The sequence below is a fragment of the Oratosquilla oratoria genome, chromosome 12 (assembly GCF_046742065.1).
Source record: "Oratosquilla oratoria isolate Oo_2021 chromosome 12, ASM4674206v1, whole genome shotgun sequence".
Lineage (NCBI taxonomy): Eukaryota > Metazoa > Arthropoda > Malacostraca > Stomatopoda > Squillidae > Oratosquilla > Oratosquilla oratoria.
The window spans coordinates 11,911,201-11,934,225 of record NC_134788.1 but is presented as its reverse complement, the minus strand read 5'-3'; the positions used below and the strand labels follow the sequence as shown (position 1 = coordinate 11,934,225).

Genomic DNA, 23,025 nt, shown 5'->3' with positions numbered 1-23,025 from the left:
TCCACCCACTCCCTTTCATGCATCACAACATCATCCATACATAACCATTATCCATTCACCCCTATCTTCCATTCTTCTTTAACAGACATTCCTCTCTTTCCCAATACCCCTTTTACCCCATCCATCCATCTCATCCTTGATCACCCCTTTACATTCACTCCTTCTACCTCTACCTTCCATGCCTCTTTTACTAATCTTTCTTCATTCATTCTTTCCATGTGTCCAAACCATCCCAATACTCTTTCATCAACCCTATCTCCCAAACCCTTTCCAACTCTGTTCTCCTCACCTCCTCATTTCTCACTCTATCCAGCCTAGTAACCCCTATCATATTTCTCAGGCACCTCATCTCAAATACATTCATATTCCTCTCTTATATTCCATGTTTCTGCCCCATAAAGTGCTGTCAGCACAATCACTCCTTCATACAATCTCCTCTTAGCATCCATTCATACAAGTCTATTTCTCATTACACTTTTTAAGCCAAGATATCTAATTGCTTCTCTCAATCTACATTCTACCTCCACCTCCACTCCTCCCTTTCCTGCCATATTCGCACCCAAGTATCTAAAACTATCCACTTCCTCCAGTCTCTCTTCTTTAATACTCACTTCCAGTCTGCTGCCACTTTCTCCTTTGTACATCTCATCACCTTACTTTTACACACATTTATCTTCAACTGCTTTTTTTGCAATCCTTCCCAAACTTGGTCACTAACTCCCTCAATCCCTCCTCTGATGCTGCCAAAAGTGCAGTGTCATCAGCAAACAACAACTGGCTTATCTCCTACTTTTCTCCATTCTCTTTAACCATCTCCAATCCCAGATCCATTACCCTTGCATTTACCTCTCACACCACCCCATTCATTTATATATTGAACAGCCAAGGCAACATAACACATCCCCACTGAAGTCCCACCTTTATCTAAAACTACTCACTCTTTCCATTTCTGATTTTAACACAAGCTCTACTTCTCTCGTAAAAACTCTTGACTATTCTTAACAGCTTTCCTCCTATCCCATATATCTCCAATACCTCCTGCAGTGCCTTCTTGTCTACCCTGTCATAAGCCTTTTCCAAATCCATAAAGGCCCCAAAAACATCCTTACCTTTTCCTAAAACTTTCTTACATATAAGTCTTCCCACAAAAATGTAATCAATGCAACCCTTACCTGTCCTTTTACCTTTTATCTTTTCTTCTCTACTTGATTTGCCTCCTCCTCCTCTCTTAATTTCTTTCCGAAACATCTTTTTTTTTTTTACTTTCAAAATTTTCTGTCATATTCTTACCCCATTTCATATCTGCCCTCCTTTGCATCCTTTATGCTTTACTTCTCTTTTCTTTGTACCTCTCATATGCTTCCCTCGTCCTATTTTGTAACCAATCTGTGAATGCTCAATTCTTCTCTTCTACAAACTACTTTGTTTCCTCATCCCACCACTCAGTACCCTTCCTTCTATTTCCTCCTGTCCTCCTTGTTCCACACACCATCTTTGCACACTTTGTGATTCCCTTCTTGAACCATCTCCATTCCTCCTCCACTCCTAGTTCTATTCTATCCTTCACTCCTTCCCACCCCTCTCTTGGAATTTTGTACTCCTACTTTTCTTTTTCATTTAAGCAGTTCACTTTAAGCACCCCCCTACCTTCTGTCCTTTCCCTCTTTCTCCATCTATCCTCCACTCTCAACTTACCTTCAACCAAAAAATTATCTGATATTCCACCACTCTCTCCTCTTAGAACATGTACATCCTTAACTCTTCCTACTATTCTCCTGGTTACCACTGTACAGTATAGTTCACTAAGGCTCTATCTACCGCCCTTCCATCCACCACCCTCTCCCATGTGTACTTATGCTTGACTTTCTTCATAAACACTGTATTTGCTATCATCAACTGTCTTTCTAGACACATCTCCACCATTAACTCTCCACTACAATTTTTTCCTGGAACTCCACATTTTCCAACCATTCTGTCTATTGGTTCATTTCCTACCCTAACATTAAGGTCTTCCAATATCACTACATTGACATTTCTCTCCAAATCCTCTATGCAGTCATTTAAATTGAACCAAAAAGCTTCCCTTTCCTCTACACTCTTCTCACTTACAAAAACCCACATTTCCCTTCCCAGTTTCACCTTCATCCACATTAACCTTAAAGAAACCTCCTTTCACTTCATCACACACTTACCTATCTCTTCACTTACTAGTATAGCTACCCTTTCTCTCCCTTGTCCTCTTTTCACTCCTGAGATCCCCCCAACTACAATCCAAAACTAAAACTTGCCCCTCCCTTTCAACTTACTTTTACTCAATGCCAATACATCCATCTTTTTTCTCACAAACATGCTGCCTATCTCATCCTTTTTTTGGGGGGCTTTTATTCTCATTTGTACCACATCCATGCACATTAAAAGACCTAGACATTGGGGTACTGGTTGGGAAACTTGCCCTTCAGATGGAATTTTCGAATCCATCACACCACACTAAACATTCAATTACTGCAAAGCACATGTCTACAACCAAGACCTACACAAATTCTCAGAAATATCAATTATGCCCTGACAATGTCCATGGAGTGACAAAAACAAGAGAAAATAGTAGCATGCTCATGCTCACATCTTATGATCCATATCTCCCTGCATTAGTCAATACTGGTCCTCTTTCTCTCCCAATAGAAGCTTTCATCAACTGTCTTTTACAGTGTTACAGTGTTATGAGTTTCACCACGGAAGAAAGACCTGTACAAATGGTCCCCAATGTGGTCATTGCTCTGTCCTTGACTCACACCCTACTCTTGATTGTGAATCAGAACTTCATTGTTTCCATATCAGAGAAGCTCACTTAATACATTCTCAACAATGCAAAGAGTACTGTCTTGAACAAGACATTCTTCAACTGGCTAGTCTTGGTGGTGCCAAGCAAGTACTTCAATTTAGATGGATGGAAGGTGGGGCAAAGACATGTCTTATCCCTCCATTCCATCAAATGGAGTTGGGGCACCTTCCCACATTTCTCAATCACTAACCCCCCCCCCCCATCCCTCACTCCTATGAGAATCCTGTTTCTGCTTTTACAGTTCAGAACAAGTTCTCTATTTTGTAAAATTACACTGTATCATCAACAAATCCCTCCACCTCATCTTTAGCAATGCATTCCATTGCACCTTCAACAAAATCCTCTTCTATACCATCAGCAAAACCCTTAGCAACATCACAGGCTCCCCAAACACACAAGCCCATATTGCAGAAGTCCATATTCACACAGATTCCCAATCAAAAACCCATACTAAGGATAGAAAATCAATATAGACACATTTTCAACAACAAAATCTGGTATGCAGCAATTCATTACCAGAATTTGTTGCTAGACCCTTTAATACCCATCCCTCCAAATCCTTTCTCCCCACAAGAGGACAGAGTCCACCAGGCCAGACTGCAGTGCAGACACCATTTATCCCTTCTAATTTACCACAAGAGGCTAGATGACAGCATTGCAGATAATTGTCCAGGATGTACCACTTCACCCCATACTAGACAACACATTATGAAAAACTACACTGTATACAATCATGAATACCAACAACACAAAATACACTATAAAGGATTTATGGGAAAACCCTGTTCCAGCCATAGTGTTCCTCAGGGAGATGGGACTGCTTGGCTTGACACTCTAGGGAACAACTAATACCTATCATGATGTAAATAAACTGTACTCAGCAAAAATAGGTTTCCTGAAGAAGCACCTGCTGAATAGGTGCCTTCAAAAGAGCTGTAAATGCTCTGCTTTGTTGTACAGTACATTGCATCTTCATCAAGTGATTTATTGTACTGCATAGATAATTAATCTTAATCAACATCAATCAAGTTATGTATCTTTCTGATTCCATTACGTGTTATGTAAGTAAACTTTTTACATTATACCTCCATTCTATTATCTGTATACAGTATGCACACACACACACACACAAAATAGTTTAGATAAAATGAGATATGAGGACGGGACCCCACGAGCATAGCTCCCCTTCCCGTAAAATACAACTAGGTAAATACAACTAGGTAATACACACACACACACACACACACACACACACACACACACACACACACACACTTCAACGAATGGACGGCTTAGAAGACGTTCTGAAGAAAAGTGAAGTCTGTGGATCTCAACGCAAAGAGAAGTGCCTAGTGTTTTTGCAGGGTGGGGGGGAAATTGCTCGTGGAGTAGTGGGAACGTAGGGAAAGAGGAAAAGGGGAGGGATTACTGAGGGAAATGGAAGGAAATGAGGAGGGAGTAGACTTTGACCAGCCAGACAAGCGGAAGGTAAACAAAAGACTTAGCGAGGATCAAATGTCTAATAAAAATGTAAAGATTAGAAGTATAGAGAGGAGCAATACAGAAGAAAGTGACGAGAATATGTTCCAGGGATTTAAAGAGGGTGGGGGGGACACAACCCCCCCCCCCCCGACTGATAAGACTAGAGGAGAGAGTTGATAAGGTGATCGAGGACTTGGAGCGTAAGTTAGGTAACGTAGACTCCATTTTTCAAAGAATTGAAAGGTTGGAACAACTAGAGAAGGCTAACAGAAACTTAACTGAAGAAATAGAGGACCTAAAAAGACAGTTAGGAAATGTAAAGGAGGAGAATGAGAAATTGAAGAAGAATAGTAATGAAAACAGAGAGAAACTAGCTACAGAAGCTAAAAATTGGAGAATAACTCAAGAAGGGAATAAGGTTTCATTCACTGACATAGTCAAACAGCAATTGAAAGAACATAATGAAGACTCAGTTATTAAAGTGATGAGACAGAAGGAGAATATAGTAAGAGAATTAGCTGACAAAAAGAAATGTATAATTATATTAGGAATGGAAGAGAAACATAACCCAGATAGAACTGCAAGAATCAAGGAGGAAAATGAAAGAGTAAGCAGTTTATTAAAATTAGTCCAGGAAGATGAACCAGAAATTATAAAGGAAATTGAGGAAAAATTCAGACTCGGAAAATATAGTACAGATAAGACCAGACCAATTAAGATTAAATTCAGGTCACAAACAACAGCAGAGAAAATTCTATCCAAGACAGGGAAACTAGCAACAAATGATCAATATAAAAAGGTATGGATAAAAAGAGAAATGAATAAGGAGGAAAGAGAGGCAGAAAAGCAGAAAAGAATTGAAGCTAAGGCAAAAAACGAGGAAAGAACGGAGTCAGAGAAAGAGAGATTCTATTGGAGAGTAGTGAACATGAAAATAAAGCAGTTCGACATACTAAAGAAAAACATAAGGGAAACAGAGAATACAATGGAAGTGGCAGAAAACTAAGAGTGTCTTACACAAATATAGATGGATTGATAACAGGATTGAATGAACTGAATGATTATTTGAAAGAAAAAGAACCGGACATAATGGGAATTGTAGAAACAAAATTAAAAGGCCCACTACCACCCAACAGTGTAGGACATGATACATACAATTATTGGATTAGAAACAGAGAGAAAAAACAAGGGGGTGGAGTTATGTTCCTGACTAAGAAGGATATAAACGTGAAAGGTGTCATATATGGAAAGAATACAGTAGAGATGATTATGATAGAAGTGGAAGACCGAGATAAGAAGAGCAGAAAATTTGTGATCAATTATGTGCCTCCGAAAACAGCCTCATGGGAGGAGAGTGAACATAAAAGTATGTTAGAGGACACAAAGATAGCATTAACTAAAATAATGGAAGACGGAGGAAGAATAGTTATGATGGGCGACTTTAATTGCAAAGAAATCTGCTGGGAAGAAATGACAGTAAAGAGTGGTGATGACTCATGGGGAAATGCTCTACTTGAGATGATTACTGACCATTCAATGACACAATGGATACAAGAGAACACTAGGTATAGAAATGAAGAAGAACCATCGAGGCTAGACTTAATAATTACATCTGAACCTAGAATAGTGGACAAGATTGAATATAAAACACCAATAGGTAAAAGTGACCACATATTGATTGAACTGGAACTTAATGAAGAAAAATATATGAAAAGAAATGAACAATATAGAAAAGGAAGAATGATGTATGAAAAAACAAACTTTGATAAAATAAGAGAATTCTTCCAACAAGAAAACTGGGAAGAAATATACAAAGAAGAAACAACAGTGGAAGAGAAATGGAATATTTTGACAAAAATTTACAAAAAAGGAGTGGAAAAGTATGTCCCAAGACAAAAACAAGAAAAAGAATATGTAAAATGCTGGTACAACAAAAGTTGTAGGGAGTTAAAGGACAAAAGAGACAAAGCCTGGAACAGATGGAAAAAAGACAGAAGACCTGAAAAATGGAAAATATATACTGGTTATAGAAATGAATATGTACAAAAGTGCAGAGAGAAAAAAAGAAAATATGAAAAAGATGTTATAGAAAAGTGTAAAGATCAACCAAAACTATTCTACAGATTTGTAAACAATAAACTGAAAAACAAACAAGACTTAGAGAAATTAAGACAAGGAGGAGTTGAATACACTGAGGAAATGGAAATGGCAGAAATTATGAACAAACATTTTAAATCAGTGTTTACAAGGGAAAATATACAACCTGAAGAGATTGAGTGGAAGGAAAAAGTCCCCCCTATGGAAGAAATAGAAGTAACAAAGAATGAAATATTGACACACTTGGGTAATTTTGATGTCAGAAAATCGCATGGGCCAGATGAAATAGCAAACTGGATTCTGAAAGAATGCAGGAATGAACTGGCAGACAAAATACATAGCATAATAAGCAGTTCCTTAAAAGAAGGAAAAGTTCCAGAAGATTGGAAAAAAGCAAATATAGTACCTATATATAAAGGAGGAAATAAAGAAGAACCTACCAACTATAGACCAGTCTCTCTAACAAGTACAATAGCAAAAATATGTGAAAGAATTATCAAAAGTAGATGGGTAAAATACTTGGAAAAAAACAACGTACTAAATCCAAGGCAATTTGGATTCAGACAAGGACGATCATGCGTCACCAATTTAATATGTTTCTATTCAAGGCTAATAGATATAATACAAGAAAGAGATGGATGGGCTGATTGTGCATTTCTAGACCTAAAAAAAGCTTTTGACAAAGTACCACATAAGAAGTTGCTTAAGAAATTAGAATATGAAGGAGGAATACAAGGTAAATTGCTAAATTGGATGGAAGACTTTTTGCAAGAAAGAAAAATGAGAGTAGTGATAAGAGATCAGCACTCAAAATGGAATGAAGTAATAAGCGGTGTCCCGCAGGGAACAGTTCTGGCCCCAATAATGTTTGCTATATATATTAATGATATGGATGAAGGAATTGAAAGCTATATGAGCTTCTTTGCAGATGATGCAAAATTACTGAAAAGAGTGAAAACTGAAGAAGATTGTGAATCACTACAGAGAGATCTAAATAAAGTACAAGAATGGAGTAGGAAGTGGGAGATGGAGTTCAATACAAAAAAGTGTAGTATAATGGAATTTGGAAAAAGCAAAAACAGAATAACAGGATCATATAATTTGGGAAAAGAAGGAATAAAAAAAGTAGAAAATGAGAAGGACCTGGGAGTCATTGTTATGAATAATATGTCACCTGAGAAACATATAAATAAGATTTTTGGAGAAACTTATAATTTAATAAGAACAATCAAAGTGGCATTTACATACCTGGATGAAGAAATGGTGAGGAAAATCCTAATCACCCTGATAAGACCAAGATTGGAATATGCAGCAACGATATGGTCACCAAGTACAAAAAAATGTATAAAAAAACTTGAAAGAATACAAAGAGCAATTACAAAACTGGCACCAACACTCTCAAAACTATCATATGAAGAGAGACTACAAAAACTTAAACTACAGACACTAGAGCAAAGAAGAGAGAGAGGAGATTTGATAGCTATTTACAGAATCATGAAAGGCATAGAAATTACTGATAGAGAGAATCTGATAAAATGGGATGACAGAAATACAAGAGGACACGGAAAGAAAATAAAAAAAGACAGCTATAGAAGAGATTTTAAAAAGAACAGCTTTCCTCACAGAGCAATAGACAGTTGGAACAAGTTAGATGAGAAAGTGGTGTGTGCAAAAACAATACATGAATTTAAAAATAGTTTAGATAAAATGAGATATGAAGACGGGACCCCACGAGCATAGCTCCCCTTCCCGTAAAATACAACTAGGTACAACTAGGTAAATACACACACACACACACACACTTTCAACGAACGGACGGCTTGAAGAACGTTCTGAAGAAAAGTGCAGATTGTGGATCCCAACGCAAAGAGAAGTGCCTTTTTGTATTTGCAGGGTGGGGGGAAATTGCTCGTGGGGTAGTGGGAAAGTAAGGAAAGAGGAGAGGGGGAGGGATTCCTGGGGAAATGGAAGGTAATGAGGAGGTGGAGGAATTGGCCCTGACGGGCCGCCGAAAGGTGGACAAACGACCGCAAGACGAGCTGGATGATGACGACATGTCTAATAGGAATGTGAAGATTAGAGGTATAGATAGGAGCAATACAGTAGAAAGTGATGAGAATATTTTCAAGGGATTTAAAGAGGGTGGGGGGGACACAACACCCCCCCCCCCCGACTGACAAGACTAGAAGAGAAGGTCGATAAGATGAACGAGGACTTGGAGCGTAGGTTCGGTAATGTTGACAGTATGATACGAAGAATTGAAAAATTAGAAGAACTAGAGAGGGCGAACAAAAACTTAACTAAGGAAATTGAAGAATTAAAACAACAGTTAAAAGAAGTAAAAGATGAGAATAAAGTCTTAAAGGAGAATAATATGGAGAACAAGGAGGGTTGGAAAAAATTCATGAAAATAGCAAGGTTGCATTCACTGACATAATCAGACAGCAAATGAATGAACAAACTGAAAACTCAGTTATTAAAGTGATGAGACAGAAGGAGAATATAGTAAGAGACTTAGCAGACAAAAAGAAATGTATAATTATATTAGGAATGGAAGAGAAACATAACCCAGATAGAACCACAAGAATCAAAGAGGAAAATGAAAAAGTAAGCCAATTACTAGAATCAGTTCAGGAAGATGAACCAGAAATTATGAAAAAAATCGAAGAGAAATTTAGACTCGGAAAGTATAGCACAGACAAGACCAGACCAATTAAGATTAAATTCAAGTCACAAACAACGGCAGAGAATATCTTATCCAAAACAGGGAAACTAGCAACAAGTGAACAATACAAAAAGATATGGATAAAAAGATAAATGAATAAAGAGGAAAGAGAGGAAGAAAAGCAGAAAAGACTGGAAGCTAAGGCAAAAAACGAGAACAGAACGGAGTCAGAGAAAGAGAGATTCTATTGGAGAGTAGTGAACCTGAAACTAAGGAAGTTCGACATACAAAAGAAAAACATAAGGGAAACAGAGAACACAATGGAAGTGGCAGAAAACTAAGAGTGTCTTACACAAATATAGATGGATTAATAACAAGATTGAATGAGCTGAATGATTATTTGAAAGAAAAAGAACCAGACATAATGGGAATTGTAGAAACAAAATTAAAAGGCCCACTACCACCCAACAGTGTAGGACATGATGCATACAATTATTGGATTAGAAACAGAGAGAAAAAGCAAGGGGGTGGAGTTATGTTCCTGACTAAGAAGGATATAAACGTGAAAGGTGTCATATATGGAAAGAATACAGTAGAGATGATTATGATAGAAGTGGAAGACAGAGATAAGAAGAGCAGAAAGTTTGTGATAAATTATGTGCCTCCAAAAACAGCCTTATGGGAGGAGAGTGAACATAAAAGTATGTTAGAGGACACAAAGATAACATTAAATAAAATAATGGAAGATGGAGGAAGAATAGTTATGATGGGCGACTTTAATTGCAAAGAAATCTGCTGGGAAGAAATGACAGTCAAGGGTGGAGATGACTCATGGGGAAACGCTCTACTTGAGATGATTATTGACCACACAATGACACAATGGATACAGGAGAACACTAGGTATAGAAATGAAGAAGAACCATCGAGACTAGACTTATTAATTACATCTGAACCTAGAATAGTGGACAAGATTGAATATAAGACACCAATAAGTAAAAGTGACCACATATTGATTGAACTGGAACTTAATGAAGAAAAATATATCAAAAGAAATGAACAATATAGAAAAGGAAGAATGATGTATGAAAAAACAAACTTTGATAAAATAAGAGAATTCTTTCAACAAGAAAACTGGGAAGAAATATACAAAGAAGAAACATCAGTGGAAAAGAAATGGAATATTTTGACAAAAATTTACAAAAAAGGAGTGGAAAAGTATGTCCCAAGACAAAAACAAGAAAAACAATATGTAAAATGCTGGTACAACAAAAGTTGTAGGGAGTTAAAAGACAAAAGAGACAAAGCCTGGACCAGATGGAAAAAAGACAGAAAACCTGAAAAATGGAAAATATATACCAGTTATAGAAATGAATATGTACAAACATGCAGAGAGGAAAAGAGAAAATATGAAAAAGACGTCATAAAAAATGTAAAGATCAACCAAAACTATTCTACAGATTTGTAAACAATAAACTGAAAAACAAACAGGACTTGGAGAAATTAAGACAAGGGGGAGTTGAATACACTGAGGAAATGGAAATGGCGGAAATTATGAACAAACATTTTAAATCAGTGTTTACAAGGGAGAACATACAACCTGAAGAGATTGAATGGAAAGAGAAAGTCCCCCTTATAGAAAAAATAGAAGTATCAAAGAATGAAATATTGATACAATTGAGTAATCTTGATGTCAGAAAATCACATGGACCAGATGAAATAGCAAACTGGATTCTGAAAGAATGCAGGAATGAACTGGCAGACAAAATACATAGCATAATAAACAGTTCCTTGAAAGAAGGAAAAGTTCCAGAAGATTGGAAAAAAGCAAATATAGTACCTATATATAAAGGAGGAAATAAAGAAGAACCTACCAACTATAGACCAGTCTCTCTAACAAGTACAATAGCAAAAATTTGTGAAAGAATTATCAAAAATAGATGGGTAAAATACTTGGAAAAAAACAACGTACTAAATCCAAGGCAATTTGGATTCAGACAAGGACGATCATGCGTCACCAATTTAATATGCTTCTATTCAAGGCTAGTAGATATAATACAAGAAAGAGATGGATGGGCTGATTGTGCATTTCTAGACCTAAAAAAAGCTTTTGACAAAGTACCACATAAGAAGTTGCTTAAGAAACTTGAAACTGAAGGAGGAATACAAGGTAAATTACTAAATTGGATGGAAGACTTTTTGCAAGAAAGAAAAATGAGAGTAGTGATAAGAAACCAGCACTCAAAATGGAATGAAGTAATAAGCGGTGTCCCGCAGGGAACAGTCCTGGGCCCAATAATGTTTGCTATATATATTAATGATATGGATGAAGGAATTAAAAGCTATATGAGCTTCTTTGCAGACGATGCAAAACTACTGAAAAGAGTGAAAACTGAAGAAGATTGTGAATCACTACAGAGAGATCTAAATAAAGTACAGGAATGGAGTAAGAAGTGGGAGATGGAGTTCAATACAAAAAAGTGTAATATAATGGAATTTGGAAAAAGCAAAAACAGAATAACAGGATCATATAATTTGGGAGAAGAGGGAATAAAAAAAGTAGAAAATGAAAAGGACCTGGGAGTCATTGTTATGAATAATATGTCACCTGAAAAACATATAAATAAGATTTTTGGAGAAACTTATAATTTAATAAGAACAATCAAAGTGGCATTTACATACCTGGATGAAGAAATGGTGAGGAAAATCCTAATCACCCTGATAAGACCAAGATTAGAATATGCAGCAACAATATGGTCACCAAGTACAAAAAAATGTATAAAAAAACTTGAAAGAATACAAAGAGCAATTACAAAACTGGCACCAACACTCTCAAAACTATCATATGAAGAGAGACTACAAAAACTTGAACTACAGACACTAGAGCAAAGAAGAGAGAGAGGAGATTTGATAGCTATTTACAGAATCATGAAAGGCATAGAAATTACTGATAGAGAGAATCTGATAAAATGGGATGACAGAAATACAAGAGGACACGGAAATAAAATAAAAAAAGACAGCTATAGAAGAGATTTGAAAAAGAACAGCTTTCCACACAGAGTAATAGACAGTTGGAACAAGTTAGATGAGAAAGTGGTGTGTGCAAAAACAATACATGAATTTAAAAATTGTTTAGATAAAATGAGAAATGAAGACGGGACCCCACGAGCATAGCTCCCCTTCCCGTAATATACAACTAGGTAAATACAACTAGGTAAATACACACACTTCAACGAATGGACGGCTTAGAAGACGTTCTGAAGAAAACTGAAGTCTGTGGATCCCAACGCAAAGAGAAGTGCCTAGTGTTTTTACAGGGTGGGGGGGAAATTGCTCGTGGAGTAGTGGGAAAGTAGGGAAAGAGGAAAAGGGGAGGGATTACTGAGGGAAATGGAAGGAAATGAGGAGGGAGTAGACTTGGCCCAGGCAGACAGGCGAAATGTAAACAAAAGACCCCCCGATCAGCTGAGCGACAATGAAATGTCTAATAAAAATGTAAAGATTAGAAGCATAGATAAGAGCAATACAGTAGAAAGTGATGAGAATATTTTCCAGGGATTTAAAGAGGGTGGGGGGGACACAAACCCCCCCCGACTGACAAGACTAGAAGAGAAGGTCGATAAGATGATCGAGGACTTGGAGCGTAGGTTCGGTGATGTTAACAAAATTATACGGAGAGTTGAAAAATTGGAAGAACTAGAAAAGGCGAACAAAAACTTAACTAAGGAAATTGAAGAATTAAAGAAACAGTTGAGGGAAGTAAAAGATGAGAATAAAGTCTTAAAAGGAGAATAATAAGGAGAACAAGGAGGGTTGGAAAAAAATTCAAAAAAATAGCAAAGTTGCATTCACTGACATAATCAGACAGCAAATGAATGAACAAACTGAAAACTCAGTTATTAAAGTGATGAGACAGAAGGAGAATATAGTAAGAGACCTAGCAGACAAAAAGAAATGTATAATTAAATTAGGAATGGAAGAGAAACATAACCCAGATAGAACCACAAGAATCAATGAGGAAAATGAAAAAGTAAGAAATTTACTAGAATTAGTTCAGGAAGATGAACCAGAAATAATGAAACAAATCGAAGAGAAATTCAGGCTAGGGAAATATAGTACAGACAAGATCAGACCAATTAAGATTAAATTCAGGTCACAAACTACGGCTGAGAATATCTTATCCAAAACAGGGAAACTAGCAACAAGTGAACAATATAAAAAGGTATGGATAAAAAGGGAAATGAATAAAGAGGAAAGAGAGGAAGAAAAACAGAAAAGACTTGAAGCAAAGGCAAAAAACGAGATAAGAACGGAGTCAGAAAAAGAGAGATTCTATTGGAGAGTAGTGAATATGAAACTAAAGAAAGTCGACATACAAGAGAAAAACAAAAGGGAAACAGAGAACACAATGGAAGTGGCAGAAAACTAGGAGTGTCTTACACAAATATAGATGGATTAATAACAAGATTGAATGAGCTGAATGATTATTTGAAAGAAAAAGAACCAGACATAATGGGAATTGTAGAAACAAAATTTAAAGGTCCACTACCATCCAACAGTGTAGGACATGATGCATATAAGTATTGGATTAGAAACAGAGTGAAAAAGGAAGGGGGTGGAGTTATGTTCCTGACTAAGAAAGATATAAACGTGAAGTGTGTCACATATGGAAAGAATACAGTAGAGATGATAATGATGAAAGTAGAAGACAGAGATAAGAAGAACAGAAAGTTTGTGATAAATTATGTGCCCCCAAAAACAGCCTCATGGGAAGAGAGTGAACATAAAAGTATGTTAGAGGACACAAAGATAACATTAAACAAGATAATGGAAGAGGGAGGAAAAATAGTTATGATGGGCGACTTTAATTGCAAAGAAATCTGCTGGGAAGAAATGACAGTAAAGGGTGGAGACGGCTCATGGGGAAACACTCTACTTGAGATAGTTACTGACCATACAATGACACAATGGATACAGGAGAACACTAGGTATAGAAATGAAGAAGAGCCATCGAGACTAGACCTAGTAATTACATCCGAACCTAGAATAGTGGACAAAATTGAATATAAAACACCAATAAGTAAAAGTGACCACATATTGATTGAACTGGAACTTAATGAAGAAAAATATATGAAAAGAAATGAACAATACAGAAAAGGAAGAATGATGTATGAAAAAACAAACTTTGATAAAATAAGAGAATTCTTTCAAAATGAAAACTGGGAAGAAATATACAAAAAAGAAACAACAGTAGAAGAGAAATGGAATATTTTGACAAAAATTTACAAAAAAGGAGTGGAAAAGTATGTCCCAAGACAAAAACAAGAAAAAGAATATGTAAAATGCTGGTACAACAAAAGCTGTAGGGAGTTAAAAGACAAAAGAGACAAAGCTTGGACCAGATGGAAAAAAGACAGAAGACCTGAAAAATGGAAAATATATACCTGTTATAGAAATGAATATGTACAAACATGCAGAGAGGAAAAGAGAAAATATGAAAAAGATATCATAGAAAAGTGTAAAGATCAACCAAAACTATTCTACAGATTTGTAAACAATAAACTGAAAAACAAACAAGACTTGGAGAAATTAAGACAGGAGGGAGTACAATACACTGAAGAAATGGAAATGGCGGAAATTATGAACAAACATTTTAAATCAGTGTTTACAAGGGAGAACATACAACCTGAAGAAAACGATTGGAAAGAGAAAGTCCCCCCTATGGAAGAAATAGAAGTAACAAAGAATGAAATATTAACACACTTGAGTAATCTTCATGTCAGAAAATCGCATGGACCAGATGAAATAGCAAACTGGATACTGAAAGAATGCAGACAAAATACAAAGCATACTAAATAGTTCCTTGAAAAAAGGAAAAGTTCCAGAAGATTGGAAAAAAGCAAACATAGTACCTATATATAAAGGAGGAAATAAAGAAGAACCTACAAACTATAGACCAGTCTCTCTAACAAGTACAATAGCAAAAATTTGTGAGAGAATTATCAAAAGTAGATGGGTAAAATATTTAGAAAAAAATAAAGTGTTAAATCCAAGGCAATTTGGATCCAGACAAGGACGATCATGTGTCACCAATTTAATATGTTTCTATTCAAGGCTAATAGATATAATACAAGAAAGAGATGGATGGGCGGACTGTGCATTTTTAGATCTAAAGAAAGCTTTTGACAAAGTACCACATAAGAAGTTGCTTAAGAAATTAGAAACTCAAGGAGGAATACAGGGCAAACTACTAAATTGGATGGAGGACTTTTTGCAAGAAAGAAAAATGAGAGTAGTGATAAGAAATCAGCACTCAAAATGGGATGAAGTAATAAGCGGTGTTCCGCAGGGAACAGTTCTGGCCTCAATAATGTTTGCTATATATATTAATGATATGGATGAAGGAATAGAAAGCTATATGAGCTTCTTTGCAGACGATGCAAAACTACTGAAAAGAGTGAAAACTGAAGAAGATTGTGAATCACTACAGAGAAATCTAAATATAGTACAAGAATGGAGTAGGAAGTGGGAGATGGAGTTCAATACAAAAAAGTGTAGTATAATAGAATTTGGAAAAAGCAAAAACAGAATAACAGGAGCATATAAATTGGGAGAAGAAGGAATAAAAAAAGTAGAAAATGAGAAGGACCTGGGAGTCATTGTTATGAATAATATGTCACCTGAGAAACATATAAATAAGATTTTTGGAGAAACTTATAATCTAATAAGAACAATCAAAGTTGTATTTACATACATGGATGAAGAAATGGTGAAGAAAATCCTAATCACCCTGATAAGACCAAGATTGGAATATGTAGCAACGATATGGTCACCAAGTGCAGAAAAATGCATAAAAAAAATTGAAAGAATACAAAGAGCAATTACAAAATTGGCACCAACACTCTCAAAACTATCATATGAAGAGAGACTAGAAAAACTTGAACTACAGACACTAAAGCAAAGAAGAGAGAGAGGAGATTTGATAGCTATTTACAGAATCATGAAAGGCATAGAAATTACTGATAGAGAGAATCTGATAAAATGGGATGACAGAAATACAAGAGGACACGGAAATAAAATAAAAAAAGACAGCTATAGAAGAGATTTGAAAAAGAACAGCTTTCCTCACAGAGTAATAGACAGTTGGAACAAGTTAGATGAGAAAGTGGTGTGTGCAAAAACAATACATGAATTTAAAAATAGTTTAGATAAAATGAGATATGAAGACGGGACCCCACGAGCATAGCTCCCCTTCCCGTAAAATACAACTAGGTAAATACAACTAGGTAAATACACACACACACACTTCAACGAACGGCCGGCATAGACGACGTTCTGAAGAAAAAGTGAAATTTCGTGGATCCCAAAGCAAAGGAAGTACCTATTGTATTTACAGGGTGGGGGGAAATTGCTTGTGGTGTAGGGAAAGTAAAGAAAAAGGAGAAGGGGAGGGATTACTGAGGGAAATGGAAGGAAATGAGAAAGGTGAGGACTTGGCCCAGGCAGGCAGACGAAATCTAAACAAACGAGGTCCGGACCAATTTAGCGATGATGAAATGTCTAATAAAAATGTAAAGATTAGAAGTATAGATAAGAGCAATACAGTAGAAGATGTTGAGGATATTTTCCAGGGATTTAAAGAGGGTGGGGGGGACACAACCCCCTCCATTTACCAAGACTAGAAGAGAAACTCGATAAGATGATCGACCACTGGGAATTTAAGTTCGGTCATGTTAACAACATTGTGCAGAGAGTTGAAAAATTGGAAGAACTAGAGAAGGCGAACAAAAACTTAACTAAGGAAATTGAAGAATTAAAAAAAACAGTTAAAAGAAGTAAAAGAAGAGAATAAAGTCTTAAAGGAGAATAATAAGGAGAACAAGGAGGGTTGGAAAAAAATCCAAGAAAATAGCAAAGTTGCATTCACTGACATAATCAGACAGCAAATGAATGAACAAACTGAAGACTCAGTTATTAAAGTGATGAGACAGAAGGAGAATATAGTAAGAGACTTAGCAGACAGAAAGAAATGTATAATTATATTAGGAATGGAAGAGAAACATAACCCAGATAGAACCACAAGAATCAATGAGGAAAATGAAAAAGTAAGAAATTTAATATAATTAGTTCAGGAAGATGAACCAGAAATAATGAAACAAATCGAAGAGAAATTCAGGCTCGGGAAATATAGTACAGACAAGACCAGACCAATTAAGATTAAATTCAGGTCACAAACTACGGCTGAGAATATCTTATCCAAAACAGGGAAACTAGCAACAAGTGAACAATATAAAAAGGTATAGATAAATAGGGAAATGAATAAAGAGGAAAGAGAGGAGGAAATAAGGAATAGACATGAAGCTAAGAAAAAAAACGAGGCCAGAACGGAGACAGAAAAACAAGAATTCTACTGGAGAGTAGTGAATATGAAATTGAAGAAATGGAACATAAAAGAGAGAAACACAAAAGAAATAACAGAAAGTTAAGAGTATCCTACACAAATATAGATGGATTAATAACAGGACTGAATGAACTGAACAAATATCTGAAAGAAAAAGATCCGGACATAATGGGAATTGTTGAGACAAAATTAAAAGGACCACTACCACCCAACAGCATAGGACACAATGCATATAATTATTGGATTAGAAACAGAGAGATAAAACAAGGGGGTGGAGTTATGTTCCTGACTAAGAAGGATATAAACGTGAAGAGAGTCACATATGGGAACAATAGAGTAGAGATGATAATGATAGAAGTAGAAGATAGAGATAAGAAGAGCAGAAAGTTTGTAATAAACTACGTGCCCCCAAAAACAGCCTCATGGGAAGAGAGTGAACATAAAAGCATGTTAGAAGACACAAGAATAACACTAAACAAGATAATGGAAGATGGAGGAAGAATAGTTATGATGGATGACTATAATTGCAAAGAAATCTGCTGGGAAGAGATGACCGTAAAGGGTGGAGATGACTCATGGGGAAGTGTTCTACTTGAGATGATTATTGACCACACAATGACACAATGGATCCAAGAGAACACTAGGTATAGAAATGAAGAAGAATCATCGAGACTAGACCTAATAATTACATCAGAACCTAAAATAGTGGAAAAGATAGAATACCAGGCACCAATAAGCAAAAGGGACCACATATTGATAGAACTAGAACTAAATGAGAAAAAATACATGAAAAGAAATGAACAATATAGAAAAGGAAGATTGATGTATGAAAAAACAAACTTTGATAAAATAAGAGAATTCTTCCAAAATGAAAACTGGGAAAGAATACACAAAGAAGATACAACAGTAGAAGAGAAATGGAATATTTTGACAAAAATCTATAAAAAACAAGTAGAAAAGTATGTCCCAAGACAAAAACAAGAAAAAGAATATGTAAAATGCTGGTACAACAAAAGTTGTAGGGAGATAAAAGACAAAAGAGACAAAGCTTGGACCAAATGGAAGAATAACAGAAGACCAGAAAAATGGAAAATATATACTTGTTATAGAAATGAATATGTACAAGCGTGCAGAGAGGAAAAGAGAAAATATGAAAAAGATGTCATAGAAAAGTGTAAAGATCAACCAAAACTATTTTACAGATTTGTAAACAACAAACTGAAAAACAAACAAGATTTGGAGAAATTAAGACAAGGAGTTGAATACACAGAGGAAATTGAAATGGCGGAAATTATGAACAAACATTTTAAATCGGTGTTTACAAGGGAGAACATACAACCTAAAGAGATCGAATGGAAAGAGAAAGTCCCCCCTATGGAAGAAATAGAAGTAACAAAGAATGAAATATTGAACCACTTGAGTAATCTTGATGTCAGAAAATCGCATGGACCAGATGAAATAGCAAACTGGATTTTTAAAGAATGCAGGAATGAACTGGCAGACATAATACATAGCATAATAAACAGTTCCTTGAAAGAAGGTAAAGTTCCAGAAGATTGGAAAAAAGCAAATATAGTACCTATATATAAAGGAGGAAATAAAGAAGACCCTAACAACTATAGGCCAGTTTCTCTAACAAGTACAATAGCAAAAATTTGTGAAAGAATTGTCAAAAATAGATGGGTAAAATATTTAGAAAAAAACAATGTGCTCAATCCAAGGCAATTTGGATTCAGACAAGGACCATCATGCGTCACCAATTTAATATGTTTCTATTCAAGACTAATAGATATAATACAAGAAAGAGATGGATGGGCTGATTGTGCATTTCTAGACCTAAAAAAAGCTTTTGACAAAGTACCACATAAGAAGTTGCTTAAGAAATTAGAAACTCAAGGAGGAATACAGGGCAAACTGCTAAATTGGATGGAAGACTTTTTGCAAGAAAGAAAAATGAGAGTAGTGATAAGAGACCAACACTCAAAATGGGATGAAGTAATAAGCGGTGTTCCACAAGGAACAGTTCTGGCCCCAATAATGTTTGCTATATATATTAATGATATGGATGAAGGAATTGAAAGCTATATGAGCTTTTTTGCAGATGATGCAAAACTATTGAAAAAAGTGAACACGGAAGAAGATTGTGAATCACTACAAAGAGATCTAAATATAGTACAGGAATGGAGTAGGAAGTGGGAGATGGAGTTCAATACAAAAAAGTGTAATATAATGGAATTTGGAAAAAGTAAAAACAGAATAACAGGCTCATATAAATTGGAAGAAGAAGGAATAAAAAAAGTAGAAAATGAAAAGGACCTGGGAGTCATTGTTATGAATAATATGTCACCTGAAAAACATATAAATAAGATTTTTGGAGAATCCTATGATTTAATAAGAACAATCAAAGTGGCATTTACATACCTGGATGAAGAAATGGTGAAGAAAATTCTAATCACTCTGATAAGACCAAGATTGGAATATGCAGCAACGATATGGTCACCAAGTGCAAAAAAATGCATAAAAAAAATTGAAAGAATACAAAGAGCAATTACAAAATTGGCACCAACACTCTCAAAACTATCATATGAAGAGAGACTAGCAAAACTTGAACTACAGACACTAAAGCAAAGAAGAGAGGGAGGAGATTTGATAGCTATTTACAGAATCATGAAAGGCATAGAAATTACTGATAGAGAGAATCTGATAAAATGTGATGACAGAAATACAAGAGGACATGGAAAGAAAATAAAAAAAGACAGCTATAGAAGAGATGTGAAAAAGAACAGCTTTCCTCACAGAGTAATAGACAGTTGGAACAAGTTAGATGAGAAAGTGGTGTGTGCAAAAACAATACATGAATTTAGAAATAGTTTAGATAAAATGAGATACGAAAACGGGACACCACGAGCATAGCTCCCCTTCCCGTAAAATACAACTAGGTAAATACACACACACACACTTACGTCGGACGGACGGCGAGGATTGACGTCCTGAAGAAAAAGTGAAATATTCGTGGATCTCAACGCAAAGGAAGTACCTATTGTATTTATGGGGAAGGGGGTTGCTCGTGGTGTAGTGGGAAGTGAGGAAAAGGGAGAAGGGGAGGGATTACTGAGGGAAATGATGAAGGAGAGGACTTGGTCAAGACAGGCAGACACCATATAAACAAGCGCGGGCCAGAGCAATTTAGTGACGATGAAGGGACTAACAAAAATGTAAAGATTAGAAACATAGATAAGAGCAGCACAATAGAAAGTGAGGATAATAATTTCCATGGATTTAATGAGGGGGGGGGGTGCGGATACCAACCTCCCCCAACTGGCAAAACTGGAGGAAAAACTTGAACAAATGACCGAACATTGGGATATTAGTTTGGTAGAATGTCAAAAATTGCGGAAAGGGTTGAAAGATTGGAAGAACTAGAGAAGGCGAACAAAAACTTAACTGATAAAATAGAACTAAAAAGACAGTTAAGAGAAGTAAAAGAGGAGAATGAAGAATTAAAAAGGAACAATAAAGACAATAAAGAGGCAATAGCAAAAGAGGCACAGGGGTGGAAGAAAATAAAGAAAAATAGTAAAGTTGCATTTACTGATATAATTAAACAGCAAATGAAAGAACAAACTGAAGACTCAGTTATCAAAGTGATGAGACAGAAGGAGAATATTGTAAGAGACTTGGCAGATAAAAAGAAATGTATAATTATATTAGGAATGGAAGAGAAACATAATCCAGATAGAACCACAAGAATCAATGAGGAAAATGAAAAAGTAAGAAATTTACTAGAATTAGTTCAAGAAGATGAACCTGAAATAATGAAACAAATTGAAGAGAAGTTTAGATTCAGAAAGTATAGTACAGATAAGACCAGACCAATTAAGATTAAATTCAGGTCACAAACAACAGCAGAGAATATCTTAGCAAAAACAGGGAAGCTAGCAGTAAGTGAACAATATAAAAAGGTATGGATAAAAAGAGAAATGAATGAAGAGGAAAGAGAGGAAGAAAATATGAAAAGGAAAGAAGCTAAAGAAAATAACGAGACCAGAATGGAGACAGAAAAACAAGAATTCTACTGGAGAGTAGTGAATATGAAATTGAAGAAATGGACCATAACAAAGAGAAACAAAAAAGAAAAAGAGAATACAATGGAAATAACAAAGTTAAGAGTATCCTACACAAATATAGATGGACTAATAACAGGAATGAATGAACTGAATGAGTATATGAAAGAAAAAGATCCGGACATAATGGGAATTGTTGAGACAAAATTGAAAGGTCCACTACCACCCAACAGCATAGGACACAATGCATATAATTATTGGATTAGAAACAGAGAGATAAAACAAGGGGGTGGAGTTATGTTCCTGACTAAGAAGGATATAAACGTGGAGTGTCACATATGAAAAGAACAGAGTAGAGATGATAATGATAGAAGTAGAAGACAGAGATAAGAAGAGCAGAAAGTTTGTAATAAACTACGTGCCCCCAAAAACAGCCTCGTGGGAAGAGAGTGAACATAAAAGTATGTTAGAAGACACAAGAATAACACTAAACAAGATAATGGAAGATGGAGGAAGAATAGTTATGATGGGCGACTTTAATTGCAAAGAAATCTGCTGGGAAGAGATGACCGTAAAGGGTGGAGAAGATTCATTGGGAAATGTTCTACTTCAGATGATTATTGACCACACAATGACACAATGGATCCAAGAGAACACTAGGTATAGAAATGAAGAACCATTGAGACTAGACCTAATAATCACATCAGAACATGAAATAATGGAAAAGATAGAATACCAGGCACCAATAAGTAAAAGTGACCACATATTGATAAAACTGGAACTAAATGAGGAAAAATACATGAAAAGAAATGAACAATATAGAAAAGGAAGATTGATGTATGAAAATACAAATTTTGATCAAATAAGAAAATTCTTTCAAAATGAAAACTGGGAAAGAATACACAAAGAGGATACAACAGTGGAAGAGAAATGGAATATTTTGACAAAAATTTATAAAAAAGAAAAAAAAAAAAAAAAGAGTGGAAAAGTATGTCCCAAGACAAAAACAAGAAAAAGAATATGTAAAGTGCTGGTACAACAAAAGTTGTTGAGTGTTAAAAGACAAAAGAGACAAAGCTTGGACCAAATGGAAGAATAACAGAAGACCAGAAAAATGGAAAATATATACTTGTTATAGAAATGAATATGTACAAGCGTGCAGAGAGGAAAAGAGAAAATATGAAAAAGATGTCATAGAATAATGTAAAGATCAACCAAAACTATTTTACAGATTTGTAAACAACAAACTGAAAAACAAACAGGACTTGGAGAAATTAAGACAAGGAGTTGAATACACAGAGGAAATAGAAATGGCAGAAATTATGAACAAGCATTTTAAATCAGTGTTTACATGGGAGAATATACAACCGGAAGAGATCGAATGGAAAGAGAAAGTCCCCCCTATGAAAGAAATAGAAGTAACAAAGAATGAAATAATGAAACACTTGAGTAATCTTGATGTCAGAAAATCACATGGACC

At 35.6% G+C, this 23,025-nt stretch overlaps 2 protein-coding genes across 4 annotated transcripts in view; both read right to left on the bottom strand.

Moving 5' to 3' along the window:
- LOC143030971 (uncharacterized) overlaps positions 1 to 23,025 on the bottom strand; it is a 205,277-nt gene that overhangs the window by 110,146 nt on the left and 72,106 nt on the right. The window lies entirely within an intron of this gene.
- LOC143030966 (uncharacterized) overlaps positions 1 to 23,025 on the bottom strand; it is a 30,455-nt gene that overhangs the window by 6,153 nt on the left and 1,277 nt on the right. The gene's annotated exons all lie outside the window — the stretch shown is intronic.